The sequence below is a fragment of the Belonocnema kinseyi genome, chromosome 4 (assembly GCF_010883055.1).
Source record: "Belonocnema kinseyi isolate 2016_QV_RU_SX_M_011 chromosome 4, B_treatae_v1, whole genome shotgun sequence".
NCBI lineage: Eukaryota > Metazoa > Arthropoda > Insecta > Hymenoptera > Cynipidae > Belonocnema > Belonocnema kinseyi.
Genome location: NC_046660.1, coordinates 146,675,498 through 146,689,535, shown reverse-complemented (window position 1 = coordinate 146,689,535; position 14,038 = coordinate 146,675,498). Strand labels below are relative to the sequence as shown.

Genomic DNA, 14,038 nt, shown 5'->3' with positions numbered 1-14,038 from the left:
GGTGAGGACACAATAAATGAAGGTTTGATATAAGTAAGAATTCTTTCTGTTGGTTGGCATAACCTCCTTCATTTCCCGAGAAGATGCTGTAACGGTCGTCCATCCAGAAACTTTCGTACTCTTCCAGTTGTGGTTCAGTACTCGAGTTCCAATTTTTTGTCAATCCTTTCTCTTCCGTTTATTTCGTTTGGTGTTGTGGTTTTGAAGATGTTACGAATGTGCCGGTGCGGGTGGTAGGCCAAATTTTGTTCTGGTATTCCAGCCAGTCCCTTTTTTATCCAATCCAATGCTCCGCAAGTCTTCTGATGGGCCAGTACACTGTTACTCGGAAAAGTGTTCTGACACCAGAAGCATTTATCTTATGGATTTATTTTCTGAAAAGTAGAAGTCCGTATTGTCTGATTTGTTCTTAGTATCTAGTGAGTTAGAGTATCATGGGTCGATTTTGAGTTTAGAGTTATGAGTCAGTTTTTATTCTTAATGCTATTGATCCTCTGCCATTTGCCATTTTGAGTGAAAGTATCTTAACCTACGTTACCTAGTATTTCTAGTTTCCATTAACCAATTTCTGTTTCGGTTTTTTCTGATTTGAAATCGTTGATATTCCATTCCCCAATGCTTTTCCCTTTTGGGGTTTTTAATTCCTAGATGGTTGGGGAAATTTTCTTTTTGATTATGAAAGGACCTTCGTACTGGTCATCTAATTTACCTGATTTTTTATCCGCTTTATTCGATAATTTGGTTATCCTTTTTGAAACCCTATCTCCTATTTTAAATTCTACTGGTCTTCTTCTTAAATTGTAACTATTAGCTTGTCTTTTGTTTGCTTGGTCTACATTTTTCTGAACTTCTTCTTTTATTATTTGCAGTTTTCTTAGTCTATCAGTCCATTTATCAACGCTTTAAAACTCTATGTCGTTATCGCTTTCTAAATTTTTTCTTAGGAACTGGAGTGAATCCAGTTTGCGACACAAATTTAAAAATGCTGGTATACATTGTGTTGATGAATTTTTGCTAGTGTTTATCGCGAACTGTAAGTCGTCTATATGTTCATCCCAGGTGGAATGATCGCTATCTAGGTAGGTTTTGATCATTTGTTTGATTTTACTATTGTAACGCTCGGTTGGTTTGGCTAGGGGGTAATATTTAGGTGTTTTAGTATGCCTAGTACCGAATTTTTCGGTTCATTCACTTAATGATTTATTGACAAATTCGGTGCGATTGTCGGTGTGGAGAATCCGCGGTGTTCCCCAACATGAAATGACACGTTTGTGGTATTAGGTTTTTCTCTTTTTTGAAATCGGTAGTGGTCCCATGATATCTGCAGCAACCATGGTCCATGGTTCTTCAACGATTATTTTTTCCATCAGCCCTACTTTCGGTTAGTTAATTGGTTTGGTTCTTTCGCATGTTTTACTATTTTTAACGTATTTGATTATCTCCGAATACATCCCTGGCCAGAAGTAGTACTCGGAAATTCTCGCGTGCATTTTTTCGGAACCTAAATGTCCTGCTCGTAAGTCATCGTGATTTTACTTCAAAACCAGTGTTGGTAATTTTTTGGATACGACGAGTTTGCATGGGTTAGAGTCTGTTAAAAGAGTAGATTTTAATGGGTAATTTCTGTAAAAATAGAGTTGCGAATCTCGGATTCGCCATTTTTCGTGTTCTTCCGGTCTTTTTGTAACTTGTCTTATGTTTGTTGAGTACCAGTCGTCTGTTATGTCAGCTATTTCCGCTTTCAGATTTTTCTACGCTGCAAGCTAACGCAAACGCTATACTTTTTTAATGGTTCTCCTGATCTCAAAAGAGCATCAGGGACGAGATTCGAACTACCTTTTGGGTATATGACTTCGTAGTCATATTCAAGAAGTTCCAGTGCCCACCTAACTAATCGGCCAGTGGTGTTTTTTAGGTTATGGAGCCACTTTAACGCTAAGTGGTCCGCGATTACTTTGAAACCATAACCTTCTAGATATGGCCTAAATTTTCGGATGGCCCAAACTACCGCTAGGTATTCTTTTTCGGATGCTGAGTATCGAGATTCTGCCCCGTTTAGGCTTCTACTCCCTTATGCTATTACGTAATTTAGGCCATCAAACGTTTGAGTAAGTACGGCTCCTAATCTCGTATTACTCGCATCGGCTTCTAGTGAGAAGGGTTAAGTAAAATCTGGGCAGGTTATTATAGGTGCTGAAGTCAAGAGGACTTTAATTTTTCGGAATTCCTCATACTGTTCTAATCCCCAATCCCATTATTTATCTTTTTTAAGTATTCTAATATTGTTTAAATTTTTTCATCATCTATTTGCAATCCTTTATCGTTAACTTTAAAGCCTAACATTTAATTTCTGAGCAGCCGAATTCACATTCGTTCGGACTGATCGTTAAATTTTCATCATTTATTTTATCTAGTACAATGTTCCAGTATTTTAAATGGTTATCAAAATTTTTAGTTACTATAACGATGTCATCTAAATAGCAGAAAACGTTTGGTTTGTATTTTTTTCTAATATTATTAACTTTTCTGAAATCTAAACAGAATCTATAATATTTCCCAAGTTTTTTTATCATCACTATGGGATTTGACCAATCAGAACAAGAGGGTTCTATTATATCTTGTTCTAGTAATTTGTCCACTGTTTGGTCAATTGCTTCCTTAATTTTTGGCCTCACGTGATAATATCGCTGTTTAATGGGATCGTGGCCCTGTACATCTATTTTGTGTTGCGTTAAATGGGTTCCCCTATGTTCTTTTCCTGAGTCAATTTTAATTTTATTTTCAAGGAGTTTTTCTAATTGTGATTGTTGGCTTTCGTTAAGCTTAAGAATACCTTCACAAATTTCTGCTGAACCATTATCTTGTTCGTGTATTTTTCAAAAGCTATCCGTAATATTATTTAACTTAATCGCCTTATTTTTAAAAGAAACCCATTGATTTCTATTATCGCTTGCCAATATCTCATTGGCTTTTTGAGATTCAGTTTTTGATTCTTTCCGATTTGTAACTTTGTTATTTTTCCATATATTACAATCGCTACTTTTATATTCGTTCTCGTATTTGCTATTATAATAAATTTTTCCTGAATTATTGTTTATACCTTTTTTCCCAATTCTAGGTTTACCTAAATTAAGTGAGTCTATCGTGCTGGAGTTGTCGCTAATGACGTAGGTGGAGATGCTCTCGAGGGCTTTATTATTATTCTTAATTTCTTTATTTTCCGATAATATTTTATCCCTAATATCAGTCCTTTTAATTTCCTTATTTTATTTTCCTACAGTGTCAGATTTATTTTCGGTTTTAACCTCGTTTGGATAAGCTTCTATAGAATAGCGGATGGGGGGACTCCCTGGTACCCACCAGGTTTCTGAGTCGTAATCGAGGTTTATCCGTAGGGTTTTCTTCATATCAGTACCTTAAATGCCTACGGAGTTTAGCTTTGGGACTAACCTGAACATAGCGAGTTTTGTGTGTTTACCCATTTTAATTAGGATTATCACTTGACCAATTATATCAACCGTTCGCAACTATTAATTTTCGCGAGACGTGTTTAAAAATTGAATAACTGAAATTCTGAATTTTTTCCAGCAATTCTTTGCCAGCATACGAATGTGTGGCGCCGGTAGCAACTAAAATTTGGAATAGAGCACCCTCGAATTTTGTCATTAGATGAAAACGTGTTTCTGTTTTTTCATCTTTATCCGGGTTTAAGATTTCCGCCGTTTCGGTGCTAGGTTGTATTATTTTTGTACCTAGCACCCGCCCTTCCAGTTTCCCTGGTTGTATGTGTAATATGGAAATTCTCTTTTAAAATGACCCGCTAATCCACAATGATAACAATGACTATTATTTGTTTTATCATCTTTGCGTGAATTTATATTCTGATTTTTATCCGAATTGGAACTTATTTTATTTTGGTAGTCCGTATTAGTATTATTGTCCCATTTTTGGTTCTTATTGCCGTAATTTGGTTTTTGAGAACTTTGCTTATTTTCATTATTATTATTTCAACTATTTTCCGCTTTTTCTGTTGGTAATTCGATCATTGGACTGTTTTGACCTTCAGTTGAGCCTATTGGCATTTGGTTAAACGCTGGTAATATTTGCTTGTAAGGATTGAATGGGTATCTTGGTCTATTGTTTATGAATCTGGGTTGGGTGTTTGGTTGAAATCTATGTTGAAAATTTGATTGGGAACCAGGTAGGAATCTAGGTTTGAAATTAGGTCTATAATTTTGTTGGTATTGGTTTGGAAAAGGAAGAAATGGAAATCCGAATGATGAAAATGGAAATCGCTTTCTATATGGTTTTTTACTCTGATTATTTTGGTTATCTTTTTCACTATTTTTATTTTGCCTTGAATCTTTATTATTATCCAAATTACTCTTATCCCCGTTACTATTGTTACGCTTTTGTTCGTTTTCATCCTCAATTTTTGGTTCTGTTATTTGTGAAACTTGCCCTCGAACTTTCGACTTGGCTAGCTCACTTTCCCATTCTTTGCCTAAATCTTCTGATTGTTCAAAAGTACCAAAATCGTTCCTTTTTATGTACATTTTATATTCTATTCTAAGGTTTTCTTAAAATCTATGCAATTCCAATTCGCGGCTCTTGTATCTTCTTTTGTCATCTTTATTGTTTCTAAATTGAATGGGCCAGTTACTCATAATTTGGAACGGTGTTTGTATCATGCCGAAAGGAAAATATGTGGCTGGAATCGTTTAATTATTTAATTGATTGTCGGATTCATTGTCTGTGGTTGCGTTATTTATGTGAATTCTAGAACGTCTGTTTGACCTGTAAATTGTTGTCGGGATTCTACAAGATCTGTTTTCATTTGGTTTATTTCTGTACTCCAAAGGTTCACCGTCATCGAAGTTTTGTAATTTTAAATTATTATTTCTCAATCTACTACGGTTTTCAATATTATTGTATAAGGGTTGACGGGGTTCTTGTGAGTTCATGTAAATCGAATTGGACGGATTGCCTGGTACGAGATTATTCGGTTCTATTATTTTTAGTATTTGGTTCTCTTATTTCCTCTGTAAATTCAAATAGCTATCTCCTGGTCCTATTTTGTTTCTGGAGTATGGTTCGTCTAGGTTTGGTAGATCTTCGTGATACCAAAAGAGTGTATCGTCGATGGGGTTAAACGCTCTGTCTCGATTTTGTGTTAGGTCTATAGTTGTTGGTGGAGTTATTCTGTCTTTGTCTAGTAGCATTTTCATTGGGGTTTCTATATTTTTCCTGGCGAGACCTCTACCGCGACCTATCGATCTATTGATCCTTTTTGACATTGCTCCCGTATTTCGGGGGGGGGGGGGTCTAAACTATATTTCTAATCGTTGTTTTCGTAGCGACAATATTTAAATTATTGTTTTGGGTTGAAAGGGCAGCGGCACCTTCCGAATCAAAGTTCGTTTGGTCATTTTACTTCCTAGTTGGGTTAGTCATTTTATTTTTGACTGTACGCGACCTGAGTTTCATTTAGTTTTAATTTGTATTAATGAGATACTCTGTATAAAAGTATGATTTTGGTTTCTCAATTTAAAATTCCAAGTTATCTCGGAAAATATCAATTACGATATGAATTGGTTATATAACGTTTCGAAAATTCGAAAATATGTTTACATTTGCTGGCCGACCCTTTGTTTCCTAGATAAGTCGCGTGACCTTGCTGCGGATCGTAAGAGTACGGGTTGCGCTCATGTACTTGATTGCGTGCCTGGATTTTTCGCCAAGTTCGGCGAATGCAACTTTTCAAAGAAAAAGAAGTGTGCTTTATTAATTTTCTTTCAGGTTTCCCTCACTTATTGAAATTGTATCTAATTTTTCCCATTATTGATTCCGAATACTGGTTCAAATTTCCATGATATTATTTTCAATCTTTAGAATTCTTTGTCTTAAAGCCCCATTACAATTGTATTCTTATTTTAAGTTTACATCTCGACAACCAAATTTTAAATTTATTTTGCTAATTCATTTCGGGGCTTGGTTAATTTTCTGTACGTCGAGCCTTCAATCTAGGTACATAGTACATGGACATATATTTGGTGCCGAATTAAACATCCTTAAACTTGTGCAGAATTAATTTGGAAAATTCATAATTTCGAAAATAAAAATCGCATGAATATTCTATGATAGGAAGTGTAATATGAATTTAGGCAACTGGCAATAAGGATCGCATCGCATGCAGTAAGAATTAAGAGAAAAGTTCAAGAGTCTCAGAGTTGAGTCAATAGTAGTTTTTGTTTGTGTCCATTTTCTCGGCAAGTTAGAATTTTTTAGGAAAAGTATGGGATTTTTGGGTTGGGCGCCAGGTATTACGCGGGTAATATCGAGAGGGGGGTAATATCGAGAGGGGGGGAATAGGAGGTGGAAATGCCGAGAAAGGTGAGAACACAATAATTCATTTATTGTTCGTGATGATAACCACCAGGCTATCGTTAACGGGCGAATGACCCTTGGAAGCGTGTTGGTAGGGTAGGCGACGTCGGTAGGCCACTGGAGGACTTCCTCGAGGATGGCACTCTCGCTGGCTGAAGGAACTACGCCGGAAGGCACGAAAAACCTTCTCGCATCAAGTACTGACGGTAGTCAGTCACTGGTAAACACCCGAACACTTAGACGTAGCAACAGACGAAAACCGACTGAATGCCGGCCGGCTTTTTCAGCGGCATGCATAACGTTCCGCGATTCGGGGCCCCTCGGGGGGTTTCGCCTTGACTCGGATGCGGCCAGGCAAGCCTTTTATGCAGGGCCGCCCCAAGTCCATATTTATGGTGACAATTCTGTTACATATTGTAGATGAATATATTTCAGCAGAAATTCCAAATACAGATACAGATCATGAACTTCATAATATTGTTATGAAAAACATGATTCACGGTCCCTGCGGAGATTGGTGTGAAGATGATAAAGGTAAATGTAGTAAGCATTTTCCAAAAAAGTTTCAAGACGAGACAAGAATAGATGAAAACGGATATCCTACTTATCGTAGAAAAGATACCGGTACTTACATATAATCGCCAAAACGGAGGCACGACTGACAATCAATTTGTAGTACCTTACAATATTAGATTATTAAAGTTCTTTAACTCGCATATTAATGTGGAAGTAGTTTCTAGCATAAAGTGTTACTATTGACGATGCTCAAAGTGCAGATGCTATAAGAAACGCATTGGAAAAAGAAACTATGCTAATCAATTATTTTCATTCATTTAAATGGATGTGATACTGATGACAAATGATATACGTATTCTGAAATTCCATCTCACTCCGTATTTAAAATACATAGTGGATCAAAATGATCAATTTAACAATCAAAGGGGCTATACGTTTCCAAGATCTCAGAACTGTTAATAAACAAACTTATGATATTTTTCAAAGAACATGTTTAGCATTAGGTATCATCGAAGATGATGCAGAGTGGGATTGTGCTATAGCAGAAGGAGAAGTTTAGATGATGTCCCAACAATTAAGACGTTTATTTGTTCATATTTTAATATACTGTCAATTTTTCAATCCTGAGGAACTATAGGATAAATTTAAATATGCTATATGACAAGATGTTCAGAGAAGCTATAATATGCAAGAAACATACATAAGATCATATATTCAGATAAATACCTTTCTTACGAAAGATCCGATATTAGTAGCTTTTTAACGATGCCACAAATAACTAAATTTCGGAACGATATTGAGATTCACGATGACGAGGTATCGCTTACTCAACATCAACAACTCGGTTAGACTCGATACCACAAATTAAATGGAAAACAAAAAGATATTGTAGACACAATCATTAATGTTACTTTGTCGAATGAAAAAGGCCTTTTACATCATCTTTTTATATTGATGGACCTGGTGTCTCAGCAAAGACATACATTTATGCAACTACGTATTATTTGTTAAAAGCCAAAGGAAAAATGATATGTATGATAGAATTTACAGGTATTGCAGCAATATTACTTCCCCAAGGAAAGTCTGTGCATAAAACTTTCGGTATGCCAGTTCCTTTATTTCCTAATTCCGTCTCCCGTATTAAAACTCAATCCAAAGATGCACAATATTTACGAGAAGTAACATAGATATTTTTATTTGGGACGAAGCTTCAACGGCGCCAAGGTATGCTTTGGAATTAGTTGCTTAAACATTACGTGACTTCATGAATGTTGATTCACCACTTGGTGGAAAAATTATAATTCTTGGCGGAGATTCTAGGCAATTACTGCCTGTGAGAATTCAGTGAATTAGTAAATTTATCCATTAAATTCAGTTCACTTTGAAAACATGTCTCTGTATTTTCACTTACAGAAAATATGAGTACTTCATCACAAGAAGCAGAATTCGAAAAGTATTTATTGTCCGTGGAGATGGTACTTTATATGACAATGAGAATTTCTTAAGAGCCTGAGAAAAATGTGTAGCTATAACTAGAACCGATGATATAGCACAGACAATGTTAAGTAAACTTATTAAGGATCGAAGATTTGGGGATCTAGCAAAGACAGCTATATTATCAGCACGAAATGTTGATGTTGAAAAAATAAATTACAGAATCGTGGATCTATTGGACAAAACCACAGAACGAATTTATAGAAGTGTAGATGGTGTTGAAAATTGTGATAATGTAGATATAAATGATGCAATACTCCCAGAATACTTGAACACATTGAATCCGCCGACCCTTCCTCCTCATGAATTACGATTAGGAAACAATTGTATTGTTTTGCTAATTCGTAATATTTTTATTAACGAAGGTCTATGTAATGGTATACGTTTGAAAATAATCGAACTTGCAAATAATCTTCTACGATGTCGCAATTTAACTGGTGATAAGGCAGAGGACATTGTCTTTATACATCTTATTACATTGTATTGTGAAGGACAGACTTTCGATACTATCGGGTTAGATCTTCGTAAAGATGTATTTAATCATGGAAAATTGTATGTGACATTTTTCCGAGTTTGATCTTGGAATTCACTGAAAATTTTCCTAGGAGAGCACCGGCTAAATAGTATTATAAAGAATGATGTGTATACAGAAATATTCAAATAATTTTATATTTTTAAATTATTAAAACAAATTAAGTTTCATTATAAATTGGATATTGCAAAATCAACAAAAACAAATTCATATATTCTCGGACAAAAATATAGGATAAACGTAAACTAAGTATATCTGATAGTAAATAAATACATAAAACATGATAAAATATAATACTTTAAAAAAAAAGTAAACGCGTGCGCGACAGCGCGCGTTCGGTCTCATCATATGAATAAGGTATGTATTGTACGACCTATTCTGGCTTTATAGAATACAAATATCAATGAAATTTCCGCAATCTAAAACGCTCTCTGAAAGTTACACTCAGAAACCTCACAAAAATGTGCTATTACTAGAGAGAAAATTATTATTTGAATATCTTGCAGGAGAAATGTAAATTTCTCATGAAAAATAACAATATTTGCAGATCTATGCAGACATTTAAAGATCATCTTCCTTTAGATATCGCGATATAGAATAGAAATTATTCTACACAGCAGAAGTCGAATTTAGTATCAATATTTGCAGGAAAAATTTGCAACAAATAAGCAAATAACTACGTTATCAGTGCTTAATTTTTACACAAACTATTGTCTACGACCATATTCACAAAGATTCATTAATCTTAGAAATCGAGATAGTGCACTCGGAACGATTTAATGTACAAAATAATTAGAATAGAAATTATTCTGCACAGCAGACGTCTATTTTAGTAACCATTTTTTTGCAGGAAAAATTTTTAACAAAAAAGCAAATTACTACATTACCGGCGTTTATTTTTTACAAAATATTGTCTACGCCCATATTCGCAAAAATTCATTATTCTTAGATATCGCCATAGTGCACTCCGAGAGATTTAATGTACAAATTATTCCCTGCAAAAAAATGTTCATAAATTTGACATCTTCTGCGTTTATTCTAGATCTCGATATCTAAAGGAGGATGGTTTTTAAATGAAGATTTGCAGATATTGTTATTTTCAATTAGAAATTTACGTTTCACACTTGGGATATCGGCGCCTCCGCAGTCTTTTCCTTCGTGCAGGCCCCGAGATATACGGAGTTAAGAGGTCCTAGTGTATTGCTACTTTCAATGAGAAAAAATGTATGCCAAAGGATATTCAAATAATTATTTTCTCTCTAGCAATAGCAAAAATTTGTAAGGTTTCTGAGTGTCCCATTTAGATGGCGTTTTCAATTCTGTGAATACGATTAATATTGTTCTATAAAGCCAGAATAGGTCGTACAATACTTACCTTATTTATATGATTCTACGTCATGTGCCATGTCCATATGTGTTTTGCACGTTACAGCATAACAAGATATGTAAATATTTCAATAAATAACTTTTGTATTACTTGAAAAATTATTATCGAGTATTATGAGCGAGATCCTGGCGGTATCATTATTTATCAGTTACCCGCTTTTTTCGAAAAAAATAAATAAGCGCACATGCTACAATCGCGAAACCCAATCTCTGTAAGCCCTGTTCTAACAGCCCTAATTGCATAAGAAACTTTCATTACTTTGGGCCACATCTTTATATAAACCGATTTCGCTGAAATTTTGTGGGGATCATTTTTTGAGTATTCAAACGAAATAGGGGAATAAGGCCAAGAAGAATGCAAAATCGAAAAATAAGGACCACCCTACTCTACCCCTAATATTCGGTTAGAGTAATTGGCCTTGTGATCAGTGCTCTCGCAGGCAGCCGCTTGCCAAAAATATGCCAAGGAACCTGCGAGATAGAAGAATAAAGCTGCCATCCTTTGATCGCTTCGTTTCCGTAGCACACACGAAGGTTTGGTTGGCCTGCCATTGTGAATTCATCGTGCCCTGCGACCACCCTATCTGTTTCCAACATCACATGGGGAGCGGAAAGGCACCCCTGTGACTGTTCACAGAAACAATTATGGTTAAACCCCTACCCCTTTACAGCATCATGAGGGGGCGGGAAAGCACGCCTGTGACTAATCACCGAAATAATGTTGATGGAACCTTTAACCTTTTCCGACATTTCGTGGGGGCGGGAAGGCACCCCTGCGACTGTTCACAGAAATAATGTTGATCGAACCCCTATCATTGCAACGTCTCGTTGGGGGTGGAAAAGCACCCCTGTGACTAGGCACCGAAATAATGCTGGTCATACCTTTACCCCTTTCTAGCGTCTCGTGGCGGCGGTAAGGCACCCCCATAACTGGTCACCGAAATAATGTTAGTCAAACCCCTTTCCAGCGTCTCGTGGTGGCGGGAAAGCACCCCTGTGCCTGGTCACAGAAATAATGTTTGTCAAACCCCTACCCCTACCCTTAACTCTTGCCAACGAACAAGAACTTCGAATTCAGGCGAAACCTTACCCCTTTTCGAACGTTTTGTGGGGGCGGGAATGCACCCCTGTATCTGGTCACAGAAATGTTTGTCAAACCCCTACCCCTTTGCAACGTCCCGGGGGAGGGGGGTGTTCTTCCCAGTAAATGGTCACAGAAATAATATTAATCAAACCATTTACCCCTTTCAAAAATCATGTGTTGGGAAACCAACTAGCAAGATTTATTTTAAGTATTATTTTCTTGCTCTCTCTTTAGGTAAAAAAGTTGCCAATCTTATTTAATCCTAATGTTGCAAGGCCAATTTTATTCCTTGAAGTAATCCCTCATTATCTCTTTAGTATTTTTTTATTTTGTTTTCAATGATTAAGAATTGAACCATTGTTATATTTATAAATAATATTTTACTTCAAGACGTTTTGATAAAAAAATTAATAAAATTTTTAGAGTGAAATAAAATGAGCCCTAGAACCTTGGGATTAAATCAAAAATAAAATGTCTACCTAAAGAGAAAGCAAAATCGTAAAACTGTAAGTAACTATTGCTACACAAAAAAATTTAACCTAAATGTATTTTTTTTAAGTTCGCCATCAGTTTTATTCAAAAATTAAATACAATTAACCATGAAAATATTTCACTTGATATTATGAATCATTTTGAACAATTCTTCTTTTTTAATAAAAGAAAATCTCAAATGTTTTTAGAATTATACTCCGGAATTAAAGAATTACCACTATATGCAATCAGCTAGAAAGATTTCCTGCTAGTTTTTTACCGTCTGGCCAAGAAGCATATTCTGATTTTTGATCTACGAGATGTGTATCTAAAACTCTGTCATACAGTACAAAGTATTTCACATGATATTGAATGTCGTTTAGATAAAAATCGATAACCCAGCAGCCTATAAATTATAAAAGATATATAATTGGATAATACGTATCTGTGATGTACTTGCACTAGGCCAGAACCCACTCCTAGCGTAAAAGGCAACATTATTACCAGCACCGAAAACACGTTACTCGACCAAAAAAAGCTTTCTGGATGAACGAAACATGCACATTCTATCGGAGAGGTGCTGTTTATAAATTACTTAAACAATGTATGTGGGATAAGTTAACAACTTCAAAAAGATCGTCGCAGTGAAAAACAAATTTAAATAGAGGGAACAAAACTAAGATGAACGATGAGCAACGACATGAGAATTCAAAATACTTCCTCAATTTATTACGGCAGTTTGCATGCTCATGATTCTCCTTGTCTTATTCGGTATTTTCACTTCAACCATTAACTAACTTCACTTCGTTGAGTGCTGAGGGGAAAATAATGAACCAAATGCATTGGATTCGGTCCATTTTTCCACTATTTTGCTAATATCTTCGTAAAAACTAATTTTTTCTACATAAGTACCTTTAAAAAATAATTCTTACTTTTTAAGAACTATTTAATGAAATAGTAAAATGATAATTATTATGATTTATTACGAACATATTACAGATATAAGAATTTTTCCTATGCATTTGATACATCGTTTTTCCCCTCAGCACTCCAATGAAGTGAATTTAGCTTGTGGTTGAAAAAAAACCTAATTTGCAGCCGTTAAAAAGGGCTGAGAGGAAGTAAAACTAAGAATTTTTTTAAACAGGTGCAGAATTACTGTAAGTCAAGATTTTATCCATCATAATGCTGTAATATCAAACCTTCCTAACCTTAAAAATGTTTGCTCCTGTTGAAAAACAGCGCTGGACTCCATAATCTATGCTTTAAAAATTGAGATTGTCTATTTATTATAATATCAAAAATTCGATGTTTCTCTTGCAGGATCTATATTTTGTACCTATATTTGATCTATATTTTTTGCTGTGCTATTGTTATTGTCACTTAAAAGTTCCACATGACGGGTGAACTCAGGGTCCTTTCACACGATTGCAGATCCGCAAGTTGCCGCAGAGATGAGGTGGGATATTACCGATCCCATGTATTCAATTTCGATCGATTTTCCGGGGCGCCCCCTCTGACCTAAGCTTTTGCGAACTAAATTAGATCATAGACGGATCTCCTTAAGCGGTCAAACAGGGCGGCATTTTTCCCGTTCCACAATGTCGGTATCGAAAATCTGAGAGGGTAATGTCGCGTATATTGTCTATATAGTATATTCTAGTTCGTAAACTGGCTAGGTGAATTTAGGATGCTTTGATTAAAAAGTTGACATAAAAAAATCTGGAAGATCCTAAGGGAATTTTTATAATTATGCACAATTACAAACTTTGAAAAAAGTACTGCTTTTTTGGTACTGAAAGATTAATTTAAGAGCCTTTTAATCAAAATTTTAAACATTCTTTTAGTAAATAACGGTAAAAAATAGAAAACGGTAAAAAATAAACTAATTCTTTTAAAATTAGTGGTTTTCTTGTATTCAAAGATTCCTATATATTTTTTGAATTCATCCTTTGTTGGTAGAAAATTTATCTTCTCGGTTAAAAAATCAGCTTTTTCATTTAAAATTCAACTCTTTTTTGGAAATTTGTTGATTTTGATTTGAAAATTTAACTATTTTATATATACTTCAAAATTTATCTTTTCAAGCAACAAATTCATATATTTGGTTGACAATTTTAAGATTTTTGTTTTCATTTTGCTTTTTTAGTAGAAAATTAATTTTCTAG

The 14,038-nt window shown here is 35.0% G+C and overlaps 1 protein-coding gene across 7 annotated transcripts in view; it reads right to left on the bottom strand.

Annotated features, from left to right (window-relative positions):
- Positions 1-13,319, bottom strand: part of LOC117171614 (WD repeat-containing protein 13-like) — a 138,985-nt gene extending 125,666 nt beyond the window's left edge. For 6 of the 7 annotated variants that reach the window (XM_033359078.1, XM_033359077.1, XM_033359080.1 and 3 more), the window contains exon 1: positions 13,082-13,318. The gene's annotated coding sequence lies outside the window, so the exon portion shown is untranslated. Of the gene's footprint in view, positions 1-13,081 lie in introns of all 7 variants that reach the window. The other variant, XM_033359083.1, reaches the window with a different exon arrangement.
- Positions 13,320-14,038: the final 719 nt, after the last annotated feature.